At 33.7% G+C, this 20470-nt stretch overlaps 1 non-coding gene across 1 annotated transcript; it reads right to left on the reverse strand.

The window, feature by feature from the left end:
- Window positions 1-4812: 4812 nt before the first annotated feature.
- On the reverse strand, window positions 4813-4885 carry TRNAK-UUU (transfer RNA lysine (anticodon UUU)). Its single transcript has one exon. It is a non-coding gene; the product is annotated as a tRNA-Lys (tRNA).
- Window positions 4886-20470: the final 15585 nt, after the last annotated feature.

Consider the following 20470-nt stretch of genomic DNA (forward strand, 5'->3'; position numbering starts at 1 on the left):
ATACATGCCTGCCCAGTCAAGAAACATGTGAGCAATCCGGATGAGAAAGATACTTGTGGCACTATTTGGTCAGATGATGGATCCAATGGTGATCTATTGTGATAATCAGAGTTGCATTAAGCTCTCTCAGAATCTGGTATTTCACGATTGATCTAAGAATATAGATGTCTAGTATCATCATTTATGGCACTGTGTGCAGAGGCATATAATGTTGCTACAATAAATTCTGACAAAGGAACAAGATGCTGACATCTTGACAAAGGATTTGTCAAGAAGAAAGTTCAAGTTCCATAGATGCAGGATAGGGGTGGTTGAAAATCCCTTTCTTGTTGAGAGGGAGTGTTGATAAATGCAACAAGAAAGTCTCAATTTGATTTTGCCTTCATCAAATTGAGAAAATTTCAATTTTCACATCAACAGACAACTTGGATGTAGTTAACTTGTGTGACATGGCTTGTGTCAATCAGTTTACTCAGTAAATTCGAGTTCGAGGGCTTGGAGTTTAGTTAAGAATGTGTGATTATTAATTTGTAGCAATCAAGGTCAATTATTTCAAGTTGTTTTTAGTTAAACTGGTTCTAATTGTTGATAGAACTAGTGGAAGATCAATTGTGCAGTGGGACAATAGTGTAACTCAATGATCATCCAGTTAATTGATCAATCGACCAAAAATAGCTAGTGCATGCAGAGAATTCGAGTTTCCCAGCTGTGGTGGAGATTCCAAGGCATTGTAACATCAATTGTAGACTATTATAGAGTGTACAGGTGTTGCATGCAACCAGATGATCAACCTTGGGAATTGCACAATCAATTGGAGTAAAATTCATGAATAATAGGAGCCTAATTCCTCAGGAATTGCGCAAGGAAATAGGGACTCAAGTTGAGGCAGAAATTGACTAAGTCGGGATCAGAGCTTCTCATTGAGTAGAGAGATAGGTTATTCACTTGCAAGTTGTTCTCAGAGCAAGCAAGAAATTGTAATACATCTCTATTCATCTCATTAATGCAAGCAGACATATGGGTTTTTTTGCAGTTGCTTCCCCTAGCAAAAAATATTGTCATGTGTTTGATTTCTTATTGCATGTTTGCGATTGTTGTTATAAATTGTGAATTAATTTCCACAAAGCAGTAGAGTAGAATTGTGTCTCTTGATTTAGATTAAAAATTCTTGAGAAATTGCAATTCTACGTCATATTTCTACAGCTACAAATGTCAAACATACTAATCGCACACAATAAAATAAACCGCCATAGAACCCAAGTTTCAACAAAGATTGAAGATGACCAATTGGAGCTAAAAGTGTTCCTACACATGATAAAATATAGAGCATAATAAAAACAAGAAAATAACTTTGGTAGAAATGGCCTTAAGTGATAATCTCTCATTTTGTTAAATTCTCTAAAATAATTGGAGAGAAAATCCTAAGGTGATTTGTTTGAAGGGACCAAATCCAAGGATTGTCTACTCAAATACCAAATTTTATAAATCAAACACTCCAAATAGCATAACAATAGAAAGAATAAGTATTACTACATCTTCATAACGATAATAAGTGAATGAATATAAATGTCACTTTGAGGGGGCAACCTCCTTTATATCTTATATCTACAAATAATTTAGTATGATCTCTAAACTAGATCTCCTTGCTATATATAGGAGACAAAAGGGTACAATTACAAATAATAAGCCTAACTAACCCACAATGACAACAATAACAACAAAAAGACCCAAAGTCTAGGGTTCTAAGACACATTATGGTAAACATGTGACATAGTGGTTACATATGTAGCTATCTTTTGGTAGCAAAGAAAATCCCTGTGTCAATGAATGTCAAAATGATTCTACAAAACATAAAAAATGCAAATCCTACAATTGAATAATGGAATATTCTCATGTCCACTACAAGTTCCTCCCTATCTCAAGAAGAGAAACACACATTCTAAACTTTAATGCATTTATTTGTAACCAATCATTTAGTCACACTTCGCAATAAATATATGCTAAAAATATCAAACATACTAATTGCACACAATAAACATATGCTAATAATGTCAAACATACTAATCACACACAATAAAATAAAGCATCATAAAACCTAAGCTTCAACAAAAATTTAAGATGACCATTTAGAATTCAAATTGTTCCAATGCATACAAAATATAAAGAAGAAGAAGAAAACAACTTTGGCGAAAAAGTAAGCTTAGACCATTATCTCTCATTTTATCATCCAAATTGAAGACCCCATTCTCATGTCCATCACAAGTTCCTTCCTATCTCAAGAAGAGCAACACACATTCTAGACTTGAATGCATTTATTTGTAACCAATCATTGCGCCTAGAAGCACTCTCTGGCCTAGTATGGTAGAGATGTTTTAATGTAGTGTTTAACATATTGATTAAGTCAATTAACACAAAAATAAAAGTTAAATAAAATAAAAAAATTAATGTAATGTAAACATTTTAAGTGGCTAAAAAGAAAATAAACATAAATAAAAACAATCCTACAAAAAAAATGGCCCATGGTATTGATCCATGTGGAATCTATCCTATTTAAAAGATAAATTAAACTAGCATAGATCCATGTTAACTCTGGACCTACCAAGCTACTAAAAAAATCAAATCTCTTTATTTAATCCCTTTAAAAATTTATCCCTTCATAAATCCAAAATTAAAATAAATCTATACTAGTTTAATCACACTTCACAATAAACATATATTAAAAATACCAAACATACTAATTAAACATAATAAAACAAAAAAAAAATAACAAATTATAATTAAAATTATTCCTAATATACATAACTAAATAAATAATATTAAAATCTCACAAAAGGAAAAAAAAATCTCTCATTTTATGATCCAACTCAGGGCCCTTGGTCCATAAACATCAAATGGTTTGAAAGTTCATGATCATTGAAAGTTCATGTTTGTATTGCCAGAGCCGTTTTACTAACACTACTTCCAACATTGTATCCATGCAGTAATATGAAGGAAAATCGTAGATGCATACTTTGTTCATGAAAGAAATGGCTATACCTCCTCAAGTAGCGATGCACTGCTGCTGAACTATCAATGAACGAATTTTGTGGTTATTTGTTTGGATGTTTGTTATCATCTCTAGTTATCTACTCGCAGAACAGAAATTTTAATTCAACACTTGGGAGTCCATATTACTATTTTGCACAGATTCAGAGCAAAATAAGGTTTTTTTTATCTATGTTGTATGAGTTTCGGGTATGAGTACGGGGAACAAGTATCTGGTAGGGCTGGAAGATTTGACAAGAATCTTTAAGTTGGAAGCAACAATAATATAATTTATTAAAATTTAATATATATTAAAAATACAAATAAAATAATTTATTTATTTTCATCAAAACTTACTAATCAAATCTTATTCTGCAGATTCTATCTTGCAATGAAATATGTAAAAGATTGAACTTTGAAACACTGAAAATATCAAAATATTAATCCAAGACTATTATTAATTGATTATTATGCCATTTCAGGCAACACTATATTATATTTGATTTCGATATTCAACTTTGGAAATTTATAAAACGAAACTTAGTAACACACTACTCTTTCTATTTCTGACCATCACTTTAATTTGTTGAATCTTATGATTAAAGCTTCAAGATAGACTTCAAAAAAGTAGACTTATTTGCAATTGTTGAACTTCAAGACAGAGGTTGCCAAGGAATGACTGGCAACTATCTACCCCTTAACCTGACATGTATCAATTAGAAAATAAACAAATGATACCTTCTATGCTAAAAAATAAGTACCCGAGAGGTGAAGATCTACTTGAAATAGATACAGGAAAGGTGAAAATATTGTTGTAGTGAAGCTCCAAAAAAACATATCACTTGGAAAATAAACAAATAGTATGTTCTATCCTCAAAATAGGTACCCAAAATGTGAAAATCTACTCCGAATAAATACCCAAAAAGTCAAAATTCCTTGTAATGAAACCCCCAAAAACTTCAAAGTATTCTCCAAAATACCCTTCTACTATTGAATGACGAAACATATCACTTAGAAAATAGACAAATAGTACTTTCTTGCTCAAAATAAATACCCAGAAAGCAAAAATCTACACCCAAAATGTCAAAATTTTTTGCAATGAAACTCCCAAAAACTTTAAAGTACTCTCCAAAATACCCTTCTAATATTGAATGATGAAACATATCACTTAAAAAATAAACCAATAATACTTTCTTGCTCAAAATAAATACCCAGAAAGCAAAAATCTACTTCTTAGAATAAAGCTCCTTAAAAAAAACTCCGAAGTACTCTCCAAAATACCCTTCTGTTACTGAATGACGCTTAGTTTAAGCAAATTAAATTAAAAAATGAACGCCGGTGTGGGAATCGAACCCACACTGCTCCTTTTGGTTGATCCCTTGCCTGTTTGAATCAAAATACTCTTCTTTTGGTTGATCCCTTGCCTGTTTGAATCAGAATACCCTTCTTTTGGTTGATCCCTTGCCTGTTTGAATCAGAATACCCTTCTTTTGGTTGATCCCTTGCCTGTTTGAATCAGAATACCCTTCTTTTGGTTGATCCCTTGCCTGTTTGTAATAAAATACCCTTCTATTATTGAATGACGTTTAAGCTTAAACAAATTATGCTCCTTTTAGTTGATCCCTGGCCTGTTTGAATGAAAATACCCTTCTATTATTGAATGACGTTTAAGTTTAAACGAATCATTTCTGAAAAAAAAAGTTTAAACGAATCAAAAAATCAAATTAAGAAATACCCTTCTATTATTGAATGACGTTTAAGTTTAAACGAATAAAATTAAGAAATGAACGCCGTCTGTGGGAATCGAACCCACGACCACGTGGTTAAAAGCCACGCGCTCTACCAGCTGAGCTAAGACGGCAATGTTGTAACAAATATAATAACATAAAATAATAAAGTTAATTGTCTGAACAAAACCAACCATAACCCTCTAATAAATTAAATTAGAATCGTCGAAACAAATAAATAAATCATTACAGGAGCTTTAGAATTTTCAACATGTAAAGCTATTGTATCTTCTTGGAAATTAAAACTTCAATGTTTGAAATATTTTCTTTATTTATGATGAAGATTTTGAAATATTTTCCTAAATTTTTCACTAAATTTTTTATCTTTGAAATATCTTACTTTTTAAAGATATAATATTTTATTAGAGTAAAAAGAAAAAAATTATTTTAATATTTATGAAGTTAAAAATAACTTTTAACACAAATTACTTTTTCATCTGATTGATTCGGCCCCTTCATTAGAATTTAGGACTACATAACTTGCAATCATTGTCCTACCTTAACCTTTATCCCACTGTTGCTGAGGCTTGTTATTGGTATTCTCATGCAGGTCTCAGGAATATTTGATTTTTGTAAGAGTGAGATTTTAGGAATATCTTAAAATAGTTTAACGTTAAAATTTTAAAATATTTCCAAAATCTATCATCAACATAATTTTAACAGCCTGAGATTTCTTTTCAAATAACCTAATTGTGATTTTAGTATCAGAATATCATCAGTGTGATATATGATCAAAATGGGATAAAATCCCCCACTCTGAATCTACGATAGATCTCTTTTAAAATATTTCCAAAATCTACCATCAACATAATTTTAACCGCCTGAGATTCCTGCAAAGCATCCTTTGAAATAACCTAATTGTGATTTTAGTACCAGAATATCATCGGCGTGCTATATGATCAAAATGGGATAAAATCCCCGACTCTGAATCTACGATAGATCTCTTTTTGGTATTTATTTATTTGATTGTGTTGGCGGTTATTCTCTCTAGGCAGCCAGTATTTCGAGAGGAAGCATTCTCTTTCAGAGACTGCAGCGAAGGATGGGTGACTAACAGAGAGGAAAAGTAGTCGGCTGTTCTTCCAGCCAGGAAATAAAGAATGGATATACACTTTGAACCCGCACCGACAGAGGCTTTGAACTTGCACCCTGTAGCTTAAATGGAAATGCCTGAAAAAATACTTAATTGCTGCAGTACAGAGGTTTAAGATCTTTGTTGTACATTGTCATGGATCCCTGGAATTGAGGTCCCCTCACTATTTGAATATTCATTATGAGGTTCTTAAAATTAATTTGAATAATTGTATTTGAAAGATTCATTGCTTCTTATTATTGGAAGTATGAGTTTTAATTTTAATAAAATAAAATTATTTAACTTTAATAAGGTTCTTTATCTTGTTTTTAAATAAGCAGACAAATCTTCATATGTTATCAAAATTGTCCAACTAGAAATGAGTGATCTAAGTGACTAGAGATAACACAGAAAATGAACGATAGACTTACTAAATTACTGGGAGAAGTGAGGGTAATGGAATGAATTATCCAGCCAGCTCCCTCTCCCTACTTGGTCTCAGGTAAGACCGACCTAACTTCTTTTTAAGGCAAGTATTCATTTTGAAAAGTAGGACCTCAATATATAAACACTATAAAGTAGGACCTAAATATCTTGACACAGCAAATCTTTAGTTTTTCTGAGACATGCAAAGATCAAATATACCATATATTGTTTACATTAATTTTATTGGATCATCAATCCTTAACTCTCCACTTCCGATTCCAGGCGATGGGGTTTCCCAATTACTCAAGTGTTCACCTAAATATTGTATTTCAATCAATTGTTTTTTTGGGTTAAAAAAGAGTTTTTTTTAGTATAATTTTTTGGGTTTTCTGATGCTAGAATCCGGTTAAATTGAGGTGAAATCTTGATTTGTGTTATTTAAACTGGTTTTTTGACTACATATATGGATTCAGCACTCTGAAAAACCTATCAAAATTGCACGAGTTACCTATCAAACTTGTGATTTCAATAAATTCTCGACAGATTTTAAAGAAATTAGACAGGAAAAACCCACCAAATTTTTTTTCCAAAAAATCAACAACTCATTAAAAAACTTAGTCTTTGCTTTTCTTTCTTTTATTAAATTTAAGTGTTGAATAGAAACCAGAATTTCAATGTTCTAATAATTTAGTGTTTATTAGAAACCAAAGCATCGACATTCCGAACTATGTAAACTTGAAAGTTACTCCAGGGGTGATTTCTTCAATAAGTATACAATACCATCTTGAAATGCCAAAATTCTAAATAATTACCTTGTATGCAGTCCGGAAAATGTCAAAACAACAATAAAGAAAAGGGAAGTTCAAGAAAGTGTCAAAGCAACAATAATGAGAGGAAAAAGGTAAAGACCCCTGCTTCAGCTTATGGCTTCTCCCAGACAAAAGCATGTCCATTTGGCTTGAGGTCCCTACCGGTCAGGCAATCCAAAGAATCCTCTCTCTAAAAACAACATAATTTTGGAAAATGTCAATCTAGTTAGTAATGGATCTAGATCTGAAAATACCTGGCTTAATATAACAGTAGGTTGTGTGCAGACACAGTAGAGCAAGCTAGCTGATAAAGCTCTCAAGAATGAAGGTACTCAGGGCTGCCTATCCTTTAAAAACCGGAGTACCAACATTTCCATGGCAGTGTAGATGGCAGTTCAGTAGAAAATGGGTCATGAACTATGGGGTTCCAAACATTTAATGTTTTAAAATAGAGTGGGGCGAGTCCCTCACTTCGAAGTTATATTTAGCCCAAATTCACTATCTATCACGATATTTACATATGTACATAAGCTCAAAACGAAACCATATTTATGTACACAAGCTCGAAATGGATCATAATGGCTGCCGGGCAGCGAGAACATACGACAAAATTCAAACACGGATTGGGAGCGGGAAAGTCATCTGTCCAGACCACATGAACTTTACCTAGTAATACTAACACACTAATTAAAAATAAAAAAATAGCTAAACATGTGCATTTTTAAATTAAGATTTTGGTACACAATCTGCCTCTTTCCGTCCTGAAGAGGTCAAATAAGGCCTTAAAATTTGTAATTGACCGGTAAAAAGTATCCTAAGTATTCAATATGGTGGAGAACAATTATTGAACAAATTTTGGGGAAAATTTTAATCTGTGCAAAGATTTAAAAAAAAATTAACATTATAAAGGCAGTGACTAATAAGATTGTAACTATGATTGAGCCTTCCAATCTTATTGATCCCAGCTCATAATATTTACATTTTCTATTAATTTATGAGTTTAATGTATTCATTATAATTTCATTATAATGTTTGCATTTGCTTTTTCATTTGACTTATTAATTTTTTTCAGAGAGAAAAAGCAGAATATATTATATTAAGATCATATAATAATCAGAGTTACATGAGAAACGGCATTGCCAAAAAAACATATTCAAGGAACATGGGATGAGAAGACGATCCCCGAAAAAAAAAAAGAGACATGTAACAGATTGTGCAAATTTTACTTGTTAATTTATGAGTTCATGAGTTTGATATATTTATTATGAACCTTTATTGATCGCCAATGTTATTACAATTTAAGATATTATTTTAACTGTGCTGCAATCTTCAAATATTATTATCGCCGAAATTTTAAAACGTTATTACAATTTAAGATATTATTCTATCTGTCCTGCAATGTTCAAACCTTATAATCCCTAGGGAACATTATTATTCCCGAAATTTTCAAACATTATTACAATTTAAGATATTATTCTATTTGTCCTGCAGTTTTAAAACATTATTACAATTTAAGATATTCTTCTATCTGTCTTGCAATTTTCAAACATTATAATCCCCGGGGAACATTATTATTCCCGAAATTTTCAAACATTTTATTTGTCTTGCAATTTTTAAACATCATATCATAATCGTTACAGTAATTTTCAAATATTATAATTTCTGAGGAGGCAATAGGATATTGTATTGAGTTTTTGCTCACATGTTATAATTTCTTATAATTCATGTTATAATTTCTTATAATTCATGTAGCAATAATTTTATTTTTTGGGTCATATGTTATTATTCCTTATAATTTATGTAGCAATAATTTTTAGGGATAATTCATGTAACAATAATCTTAAGAGAGGCAGTGGGATATCGCATTGAATTTTTGGTGAACAATTTCTGGAGCGGCAGTAGGATATTGCATTCAGTTTTTCATTGGTCTAACGCATATTAGTTTGGGTTTGATAAAAAAAAAAAAAAAAAAAAAAAATTGTAATTTAACATTACACATTGAAATTTAGTATTTTTGACAATATTTTAATTTTTTTTTTCTCCAACCTGATTAGTTATCAAGTTGAAGATGTTATGTTAATTAGCTCAAAGTTCACATCATAAGTTGATGGTCCTGAGCAACAGGGTAGGATTGAATTCCACATAAAATTACAAATAAATAGTACCTATGTGACTGCGGCCACGAGCTCCACCTCTTTAACTTGTGGTCGATTAAATGCATTATTCCATCAAATCTTCTATCATCGATTAAATGCCCTTGTCTTTTGAGCTCAAATATCAGTACTCTCCTAATTTGCATCTGCATTGTCAGAATCGCCTCACTAGTTTCTTCGTGACCTGCATCATTGCCCATTGTCTTCTTCACATCCTTCGGTCGTTGTAGTAACATCATACTTCAAGACACAAAAACCTTCACCGCCTTCTGCCATTATAGTAATGTCATGCTTTAAGAGATAGCAAAGAGAACTAGATGAGCCAAATGTTTCTTTGAGGGACTTCAGGGTCTTTCTTGCATTCTCCACCTCTGGACCAAGGTTACCTAATTCAAGGTCAAGGTAAACAAGTGAATCCACGGAAACAACAACTGGGTATTTCAACAACAACTGGCTATCTATATGGATTTGAATTCAAATCTATAACTAGTGGAACTACTCTATGGATCTACATGCATACATGCCTACACAATTCACCGAGCCAGATAGAAGGGAGCTACACTTATAGTACCAGGAGGCAAAATGTGGCTGCTCAGGAAACTAAATGGATAGAGGGAGTGAACTAACTCTAGACTGTTTTGCAAGTCTCTTCCACCACCAGGGTTTGTACAAAGTAAATTTAACTTAGAGAATGTTCTTCACACCACTTCTCTACTTGTAATGAATTGATATGGTCAGAAGACATGAAAATTGTGTAAATACAACGACAACAACAATTCAATATCAAGATGGATATGGACATAACACATGAAAGTTGTGTGCATGGATGCTCAAGAACATAAATGGAGGGAAGCAGTGAACTAACTCTAGATTTCTTTGCAATTCCCTTCCACCACCAGCGTTTGCACAAGTAAAATTAATTGAGATCAAGTTCCTCAAACCAATTCTCTGCTTAGTAATGAACTAATATCTGCTTAGTGATGAACTGATATGGTCATAAGACATGGAAATTGTGTGAATACATCTATAACAACATAAACAATTGATACAATTCAACCTCAAGATGGATATGGGCATAACACATGAAAGTTGTGTGAATGGATACATATGGAGAGATAGGGAAGTTACCTTGATGAACACTGGTTGCAGGTGAGATAGAGCGGTTACCTTGATGAACTATGGCTGCAGGTCTCCCTGTCCATCAAAATTCAAGGAATTGGAACTTCTTCAATGGAGAGTTTTCCCAAATCCAAGGGCATATTATCACTCAAAGACCTCTAGTGCCTTCTTTCAGACCTATGAAGTTGTTGATGTGACTAGTTTTCTTTTTGCACCTCTTCCACCATGTTTCTAAACAAGCCTATGAATAAGAACGAGAACTAGAAGGCCTACTCCTGCATCACCAACATGCCTCACATCGAGAACTCCAACATCAAGGTCGGTTTCATTCTTTTATTTCTTTACCCTTTGTTGACATTTTCAATCGACCCTGGACAAAATCAAAAAGCTTGATAGAATTTCCGTGTGTGTGTTTTGCTGGTTCAGATTAAGGATGAAAATGTGATGCAATTTCTGTCATCTATGCCCTGCAAGAATTTTGTACCTCTACAACGGCTGTACACTCATTACTAGAGTAAAAAGAATCCGTGCACCTACACTATCTCTGTTTGCATTATCTCTTGACTTTAGTTTATGATTTCTGTGAATCTTTTGCTTAGTTCCCAAACTTTAAATCAATAATTTTTTTCCTTGAGTTATAATTTAATAAGACTAGATTATCGTAGCCATTTGTTAAATTTCTCCCCATTACTAAGATTTATCTTTAGCTAAACACACCATGTTCAAATGATCAAATTGCCTTAAGATAACATTGATTACCACTATACAATGTACACATGCTTGCCATTCTCTTGTCACCTAAATGCAAAGCTACCATGTTGTTTTCAGCCATTTAAGAAGAATTAATGATATTTCCAGATTGTTGTCCAAGAAAAAAAAAAAAAAAAATCTGAAACATTTGCGTTCTATTGTTAAAGATTGTTCCATTCCCCGATCCAAATCTAACCATTGACCTAGCAAATGAACTTGTTTAAGGGTATAAAGGAACAATCAATTTGAGATTAAGATAAATGCCTACTTGAAGTTGACCCAATAGGTTATCATGGTTCAATTCAGGGAAAAAAAATAAAAAAATTGTATAATGTTTTTCTAAATTGATAATAAATTTATTTTAAAGTTATTTAAAAATAATTTAATATTGTAAGAAAAAATTCCTCTCAGTGGGACCAGGGTTGGAATTTCAAAACAGAGTCACCTATCAAATTTGAGGATTTTCACGATCTTGACAGCTTTAGAAAATTTTAAACTGTATTTGATGGGCAAATCACCTCATAACGGGCAATTTGCCCATCAAATTTTTTCACGATCTTGACAGCTTTAGACAATTTTAAACTGTATTTGATGAGCAAATCACCTCATAACGGACAATTTGCCCATCAAATTTCATCCCTGAGCGGGACAGTAATTCTGATCTGAACTCCGTAAGTGTAGAGAAAGGGGAAGAGCCACTTTATATGTATGATGCATTAGGTGGTAATCCGCCTTCCCTTTCAAGCAAGGTAGGTCAATAATCTTCCCAATAAAACGTTTGATTAAAAACAACTACCCCGTTTCTACTCATCTTTCCATTGAAATGTTAATTGTCAACCAATTGAAAAATTAATTAAAATCGCTTATCATTGGAAAGTTAATTAAAAGACTGCTTTCCTATCTATATAATTATTCAGTGAACAACCAATTATAAAGTTAATCAAAAGACTGAAATTAAAAGAATGTTTTTCATTTAGAGATTTTTATTTAATTTTATGTACAGTCTGATTACGTGTAATTAAAATAATAATTTGGCCACGTGAAGCTTATTTTTAATAATGGTAATAAAAGGGACAGCCAACTAGAGTTGGTTTCGCATGTTGTCATGTACTATGGAAAGAGATACCCATATTTTTCATGGAATTAAATGATAACATAATTTTTTACACACGTTGTTTCTCTACGCTGCTATTTTCTAGCTATTATGACCATTACAAAAGTGTACGCTAAACGTGTAAGATACTGATGTTGACAATTATATATATCAATATCTTTAATATAAACTAAGTTTATAGGTAGAAATTTATTATATTAAAGGTCAATTTCATATTATAATACTTAATTTAAGTTATTAATTTATATTCAATAAATTTAATGGTGTAGTAGATTAGTAGATTGCATTTTTTAAGAGGTTATATATAGTTTTTAAGACATTGATCTTGAGAATTATATATATCAATATCTTTAATTTAATAAACTCTACAGCTAACTTCTAACAATTTCCCTAAATTAGCTATATTGCCTTACTATATAAGAGTTCAATAACATCTCCTCTAACTAAAAAAATTCCTTCTAGACTATGACAAAAATATTACAAATTAAATGGCTTAGGGAACCCAACTTCCTTTGGTAAACAAATTAGGGAACCAACTCCCTTAGTAAATGAGTTTTGACCCAAGAGGTCAAAAATGATCTTGGCTTGTAGATGCTCCTGCATCAAACTCCTAGGGAAGAAAAGAATTATTCATCATCTTCTCAACACTTGTGCCATACTTGATAATATATGTTGTTTTCATCCATGTAGCATCTTCTACTGGTTGTTGTTTCCATTTAACTAAATATTGAAGATACTCTTTACCTTTGGTTTTCTTGACTACTTTCTAACCCAATATTGCTTCAATTTATTTCTAAGTTACTTTTGGAAGTTGCTTCTTCCACTTGCTAATTTGATCTTCATCGCTTATAGGTGCATTTTTTGTAATAATGTTTGGTTCCTTGAAGGGTGACAGGTTTGCTACATTGAAAATTGGTGATATCCCAATGTCCTTGGGGAGTTCCAATTCATATGCACTAGAAGAATGTTTTATCAAAATCTTACATGGACCAATTTTCTTGAGCTTAAGTTTGTTGAACGTCCCTACAAGAAACCTCTCCTTTCTAAAGCATGCCATTAACAGGTCACTAAATTCAAACTCCAATTATCTTATTTTCATGTCTACTCTTTATTTATACTTGTTGTTCTCTTGCAATTATTGCTTTATTCTTTACTGCAACTCTTGCATGCTTACAGCCCCGAGGGATAGCTCAAATGGTCGAGTTCCCATTGCTAAGTACTCTCCCGGTTTGGGAGGTCACGAAGTCAAATCTCCTCGACGCCCTCGGGGTTAGGCCTGATATGGCCGACCGGCAGATCCCTTCGGGTGGAACTGCCCCGCTTCTTTATGTGGACGTAGCGGCCACTCCAGTGCCCGTGAACCACACATACAAAAAAAAAAAAAAAAAAAAAAAAACTACTCTTGCATGCTTACTGACAAATATTCACCATTTGCACTCTTGAGCTCCTGATTTCCCCAGTTTCTTAGTTCATACACTCCCTTGGGGTGCATTCCATATAATATTGGAATGGACTCATTCTTTACTCATGTTAGGTGAGTCATTGTAATAAAACTCTACTTGAGAAAGTATTTAATCCCACTGTTTGGGGTGTTTATTCACAAAATTCTTCAAAATATTTCGTAAACTTGTATTCACCACTTCTATCTCTCCATCTGTTTATGTATGATAAGTTAAATTCAAGTTCATATTACTTCTTAATTTCTTCCATAAAGTTTTCCAAAATTGGCCTACAAATCTCGTGTCCCTATATGATACAATGCTTCTAGGAAATTCATGTGATCTTACAATTTCTTTAAAAATATTTGCAACATTGGTTGCATCAGTAGTTCTTGTACAAGAAATAAATGTACAATCTTAGAAAACATATCAACAACATCAAAAATAGAATCATCGCCTCTCTATGTTCGAGGTAATCCCAAAACAAAATACATGCTAACTGAATCCCAAGATTTGTTAGGAATTGGAAGTGCTCGGTACAATCTTACATTTTGGCTTCTCCCTTTTGCTTGTTGACATACTTTGCATCTTTCCACAAATATTTTTACATGAGCTCGCATACCTAGCCAAAACTAAAAAGAATTTGATACAACAAAGGTTTTATTAGCTCCAAAGTGTCTTGATAACACTCCATTGTGCTTCTCCTTTATTAAGTTGTCCCTGATGGAATATTTGGCTATCCAAAGCTTACTATCCTTGAACAACAAACCGTCCTAAATCATATAACTTGCCATTTATTTGTATTCATACTCACTGGGTTTTCACAAGATGCATATGCTTCTTTGAAGCCTACATCATTCTTGTGCATTTCCTTGAGTTCATCAAATCCCAAGACACTGATTTGAAACTCTTGTAGAATTAAGTTAATTATACTTAAAGCATCAACTATTTTTTTTGATGGCCCACTAGTATGTTTAGTTACAAAAGTAAAGTTCTGGAAAAATTCCACCCATTTGGCATGTCTTTGATTCAAATTTGGTTGATTGCTTATGAACTACAAAGCATGATTATCAGTAAATAAAATAAATTCTTTGGGCATGAGGTAATGCCTCCACCTTTTTAAAGATTGAATAATAGCATAAAAAATATTTATCATAAAAATAATTTTTTTCTTTGCTTCATTCAGATTTTCACTAAAGTAAGCAATTGGCTTTCCTTTCCTTCTTGACTCAAAACAACTCCTATGACAACCCCACTTGCATCAGTTTCAACCTGAAAAAATTCCACCCATTTGGCATGTCTCTAATTCAAATTTGGTTGATTGGTTGATTATGAACTTCAGAGCATGATTATTAATAAATAAAATAAATTCTTTGGGCATGAGATAATGCCTCCAATTTTTCAAAACTTGAATAATAGCATGAAATTCTTTATCATAAAAATAATATTTTTTGTTTTCCTTCAATCATCTATTCACTAAAATAAGCAATTGGGTTTCCTTCTTAACCCAAAACAAATCCTATGACAACTCCACTTGCATAGGTTTCAACCTGAAAATATTTACTAAAATATGGTAGGGTTAAAATTGGCTACTCAATGATCTTTTGCTTCAGCAATTTAAAATTTCTATTAGCTGCCACAATCCATCTATTTTTTTTCTTTTTAACTTTCCTTAATAGTTTCTACTGAATAGGGGCACAAATACTGCTAAAGTTCTTAATAAATTTTATGTAGAATCTTGCAAGACAATGAAAGCTCCTTACCTCAAAAGTATTCCTTGGTCCACACTAATTAATAATTTCCTTAATTTTGTCTTGATCCATCTTTAGAAATTAAAAATCCCAAATATACCAACTCCTTCTTCATGAATCTACATTTATTTATATTTATAAACAATTTTTCTTGTTGCAGGGTACTCAAAACTAACATGGGATGACCAAGTGTTCTTCCTTTGTTTGACTATACACCAAAATATCATATAGATATGTGCATTAACAAATTTTCTAGTGAAGTCCTTCAAAACTCCATTCACTACCTTCATAAAAGTACTAGGGGTGTAAGTGAGACCAAAAGGCATTACTAACCATCATATAGTCCATGATTTGTTTTGAATGTTATCTTCCATTCATCCACTTCTCTAATTCTGATCTGGTTGTATCCACTTTTCAGATCAATTTTACAAAAGTAGTTATCACCACTCAGACAATCATTTAAGTCATAAATATTGTAACATATCCAAACACCCCCTTTGGCCTTCCTTGGGTAGTAGAAGGTGTTAATTTCATTCAACCCAACCTCCATAGTCCTACAATGGAAATGGGGTCACAAAAATCCTCAATTTTTAGCTTCCTCAAAACTTAGAATAAACACTACCATCACATCTGGCTTGTCAATGGCTTTCTAGCGATATAAATTTTGTCACGATCTAAGTTACGGATAAAAATTATGGCCATTTGAACTTGACCCCTTTTTTATACCTACCATATCATCTTTGGTTGCCACGTTGCACTCACAAAGTGGTCCATGTGGCTTTCCCCATTAACTTTGAAGTTCTGCATGGTAGGTCATGTCCTCCCAATCTCTCACATATCGTCACACTCTGCCAGCTATATACCACTATGGCACAAGCCACTTCATATCCTTCTTGGGCCCACTAGATAGGACCCTTCATGTTTTCTATCCCCTTTTGTCTTATAATCAAATCCCAATCATGGAATATTTTTCCCTGACACCACTATTGTGCACATCACACATGGCTCGAGGCGAGATGATAATTCCTTCCACATTAATTTATGGGAGGAATTTCCTATCCCAATCTTCATCCCTCATTATATTTCCTTAGCCCACTACACACATTGCACTTTACAAATAGCCTGGGATGAGATAGAGTCCTTCCACGACGAATGAAGAGAGGACTTCCTATCTCAACCCCCTTTTAGCCTTGCTCATCCATCACACAGTGTTCAATGCAAATGGACCAAGGCAAGATGAAAAACCCTACATGTCTAACAAAAATAGGATTTCATGTCTCCACCCTATCAACCTTATCATCTATTACCATGACCACTTCTATAATGAAGTCCCGAGACTCGAGCTCCCGAGACATGAAATATATACGTTAACTGCCAACAATCACTTCTCATCTCACCCTTTGTCTACCTCGTCTTCTCCTTGTCGCCACCATAGTGATATACACCAAGGTTGACAGTCGAGACGATGTCACTCTATCATCATGCTAATTTCATCCCAAGATCATCTCATGTTGACAACACACCTTCCACATGGGGTCCTCCAAGGCTACCACGTGTCACTCATTTTTGGACTATTCGGCCCTTTGCTATAGTTGTTTATGGCTTCTGTGCAACATGCCACTTATGTGCCAAATCAGCCCCAGTCCACGTCACTCTACCACATGCCTTTCCACTAGTGCTTCACATCATTTCCACCTCCACGTTATTGTGCCACCTCATCCCCAGGCCCGGGTTCCACAAGTTCCTGGCCCTTATGCAAACATGGAATTTCCATTATAAATATTTTATATCATTTTGTGGAGCTCGGGCTTCAGCCTCCACCTTATCTCGCCTCGGCATGTCCTCGGTGATGATACCATGGAACGGCTCCCCCTCAAGGGCGAGACCGAGACATGAAATTAGTTGTCTTGCAACAGGAAATATTCCAACTCTCACCTAGCCATGCTCCCTTTTTTCGGGCTTGTGTTATCAAGGCATGACTCTTTCCATGGTGAGAACAAAGACCCACCCATTATATAATGGGAATCGGCCCTCTATCAAGCCTCTTGACACTTAGAAGGATTTTCGGCCGCTACCCCTCCTGAACTATATACGTATACATATATGTCACAGAGGGATGCATGCAACACAACCAAACCTGCTTATCTCTCTTGAGCTTTAATATATTATATATCCATATTGATGGGGGATGCCCTCGATACCTAGATATGTATGTCTATCTCTCTTGAGCTTGTGTCTATACTGAACTCCCTCCACACACATACATACACACACACACACACACACACACATATGGAAAAATCATCCCTCATGAGCTTTGATACTATCATTAGAGTACTCAACACAACTCATGAGAATTAAGATTTACGGCTCTGCGGCCTCCCAATTCAGGGCCTCGACACACTAGATTAACTAATCCTCAGTAAACAACCACATCCATGATTATTATAGGCATATTTCTATTTGGGAAAGACCCCTTTTAATTAAATTCAACAACCCAAGGCCATAAAACACAAATAATTTCATTATGATTGTTTAAGTAGTAAAACAAAGAGTCCATATGCCTCTCACACCATAGAATTTAACATGTATCCACTTATCAGTAAACAAAGGATCATACTTCCCTCATCTATTACATAGGAATAGACATTCCCCATTAAAATACCATAAAATTACTATGAATATAACAAAAAATCCATGAGTCTCAAGCTCCCATTCAATGTATAGTACACACACACACACACACTTAACTTTCAATAGGATCATGCAATGCTATGTAAATACAAGCAACAGAGGGATTCCCCAAATCCCCACCAAATGAACACCCACATGCACATCTCATTCCAAGCATATAAAACACACCACTAACCTACAATACTAGTATACCACAAGTAACCATGCACACATAGTTATATAAGTAGTTTTGGAATTAATAAAGAAAGGGTTTACATCCAAGGCCACAACAATAGGCTACCCAAGACTTCAAAATACAAGATTGTAACAAATATAATGTCAAAGTATCCAAGCATTTATATATTTACACATTGAACATGGACATTTTCATTCACTATACATACATATAACAACAATAAAACCATTATAATGAAATAACATTCACAGCAACATAAGAAAACCACTTATATTGCCTTGTAGATGAAGCTAGCAACTAAGATCCAGACTCTAACTCTCCACCCAACCTTAGATTAACCACATTGTGATCTTTCTTGCAATCAATCACTCTCGGGCCATGTTCAATGCCTAAAGAGGAGTGGTCAAGGGAAATATAAACCAGAATAGTCAATGGTTATAAGAAATCCAGAGGACACTGCAACTATCTCAATAATAACCCTTATCCATGCCTTGTTGCATCCACTCATGACCTAGTCCTAGCCCGTGTAGTCTTTCGCTTCTCCTCCACACTTTTCCAATGTATAGTGACCTCCCATCCTCCTTACTATACACACTATACCTCCATGTGAATGTCTTCTTCCCCTCTATTCATTAGAGAAATTTTGAGGTCTAAAATGGGCCTCCTAAGGAATATTATAAAAAAATATTGGAAATAATAAAATAACATTAGATTACATCATCAATTTTTAGAGGGAAAAAAGAAAAAAATACTTTTTCAACTCATATTTTCAACTTATCTCCCTACGATTTTACTCAAATTTCAAGCGGGAGCACTTGTTGGATGCATAATTTAATTCTTCATCCAAGGAGTACCCATGTTGCATACTTTTGATGGACCCTGCTACATGAAAAATTAGAAATACATGAAAAACATGATTGCAATCACGTTTTTTCATGTAGCAGTGTCCATCGAAAGTATGCAACATGGGTACTCCTTGGATGAGGAATTAAATTATGCATCTATCGAGTGCTCCCACTCAAAATTTGAGTAAAATGATAGGGAGATAAGTTGGAAAAGTAATTTTTTTTTTGTTAATCTTTTTACTTTTTACTCCAAAAATGGTGAATCATCCCCCATGGTTGACATCATTATCTTGAATCTTATTGATTCTTATAAAGTTTATTTTGGTTGTACATTTTTGTTTTGAGGCCCATTTTTTACCTCAAAATTTCTTTAATGCACCACAACATTACTTTTTTGGATGATTGTGTGTGTTTTTTTTTTGTTCAACAACCTCCTCCTAGTGTTCTCATCTCCTATCTCCTCTACACATGTGAATTCCCCTTTCCTTTATTTCATTCCAATATGCCTATGAATGCCCTCTTGTTAATTTTAGTTAAAAATGGTATGTTTTATGCTTAGCACAATTTACTTCAATGTTCCTTAGTAGCCCAATAACAATAACAATCACAATAATTGCATTGACAGTAAAAGCAGATAGAATGTGAAACAAAATACAGAAGACAAGCCAAGACAAGAGGACACCAAATTTGGTGGGTGTCAGGTAAAAACCCTAATGTGCGGAAAACCCTCTAATCAATTCTTGTTATTATTATATCAAAAGTTCAACAGAGAGAGAGTACAAAAGTCAAATTGACTTGCCCAATACAAAGTCAAACAGCCCTGTAAATTTCTGCAATCAACTATAGTCAAACTTAAGCTCTAACCAGAAATTCAATGTTGGTCAAAGCAATAGCAAATCATCCTCAAAATAAAGCGGTCTTCCTCAGTCAAAATCGGCTTGATCAAGAGGATAAATTCAACCCAAAACAGCTCAGTCAAACTCAGTCAAAGGAGAGAGAAAACTGTTGTAATTTTTTGTAGTCAAATTGTAGTCAACCCTAAAGTCAACGTAGGTAAAACAACCCAGAATTTATTATTTTTTGTGCCCAAAGATGCGGCCTAGAAAAATCAAAATTTTGAGGCCAAAATCACAGTCAAACTCAGTCAGCAAGTCCTCAATCAATGTTGGTTAAACCTGCCACAGAACTCAGAAATTTTGGCCCGCAATTTTTCCCAAAAAGCTCATCCTCCTTACCACACGTGTGAGAGAGAGAAGTTGCCCAGTATTTGTATGAACCAATTAGATGAAGAGAGAGAAGAATGTGGAGTGAT

The sequence above is a fragment of the Pinus tabuliformis genome, chromosome 3_1 (genome assembly GCF_031772625.1).
Source record: "Pinus tabuliformis cultivar Carrire ecotype Pingquan chromosome 3_1, CPIR1, whole genome shotgun sequence".
NCBI classification, from domain to species: Eukaryota; Viridiplantae; Streptophyta; class Pinopsida; order Pinales; family Pinaceae; genus Pinus; species Pinus tabuliformis.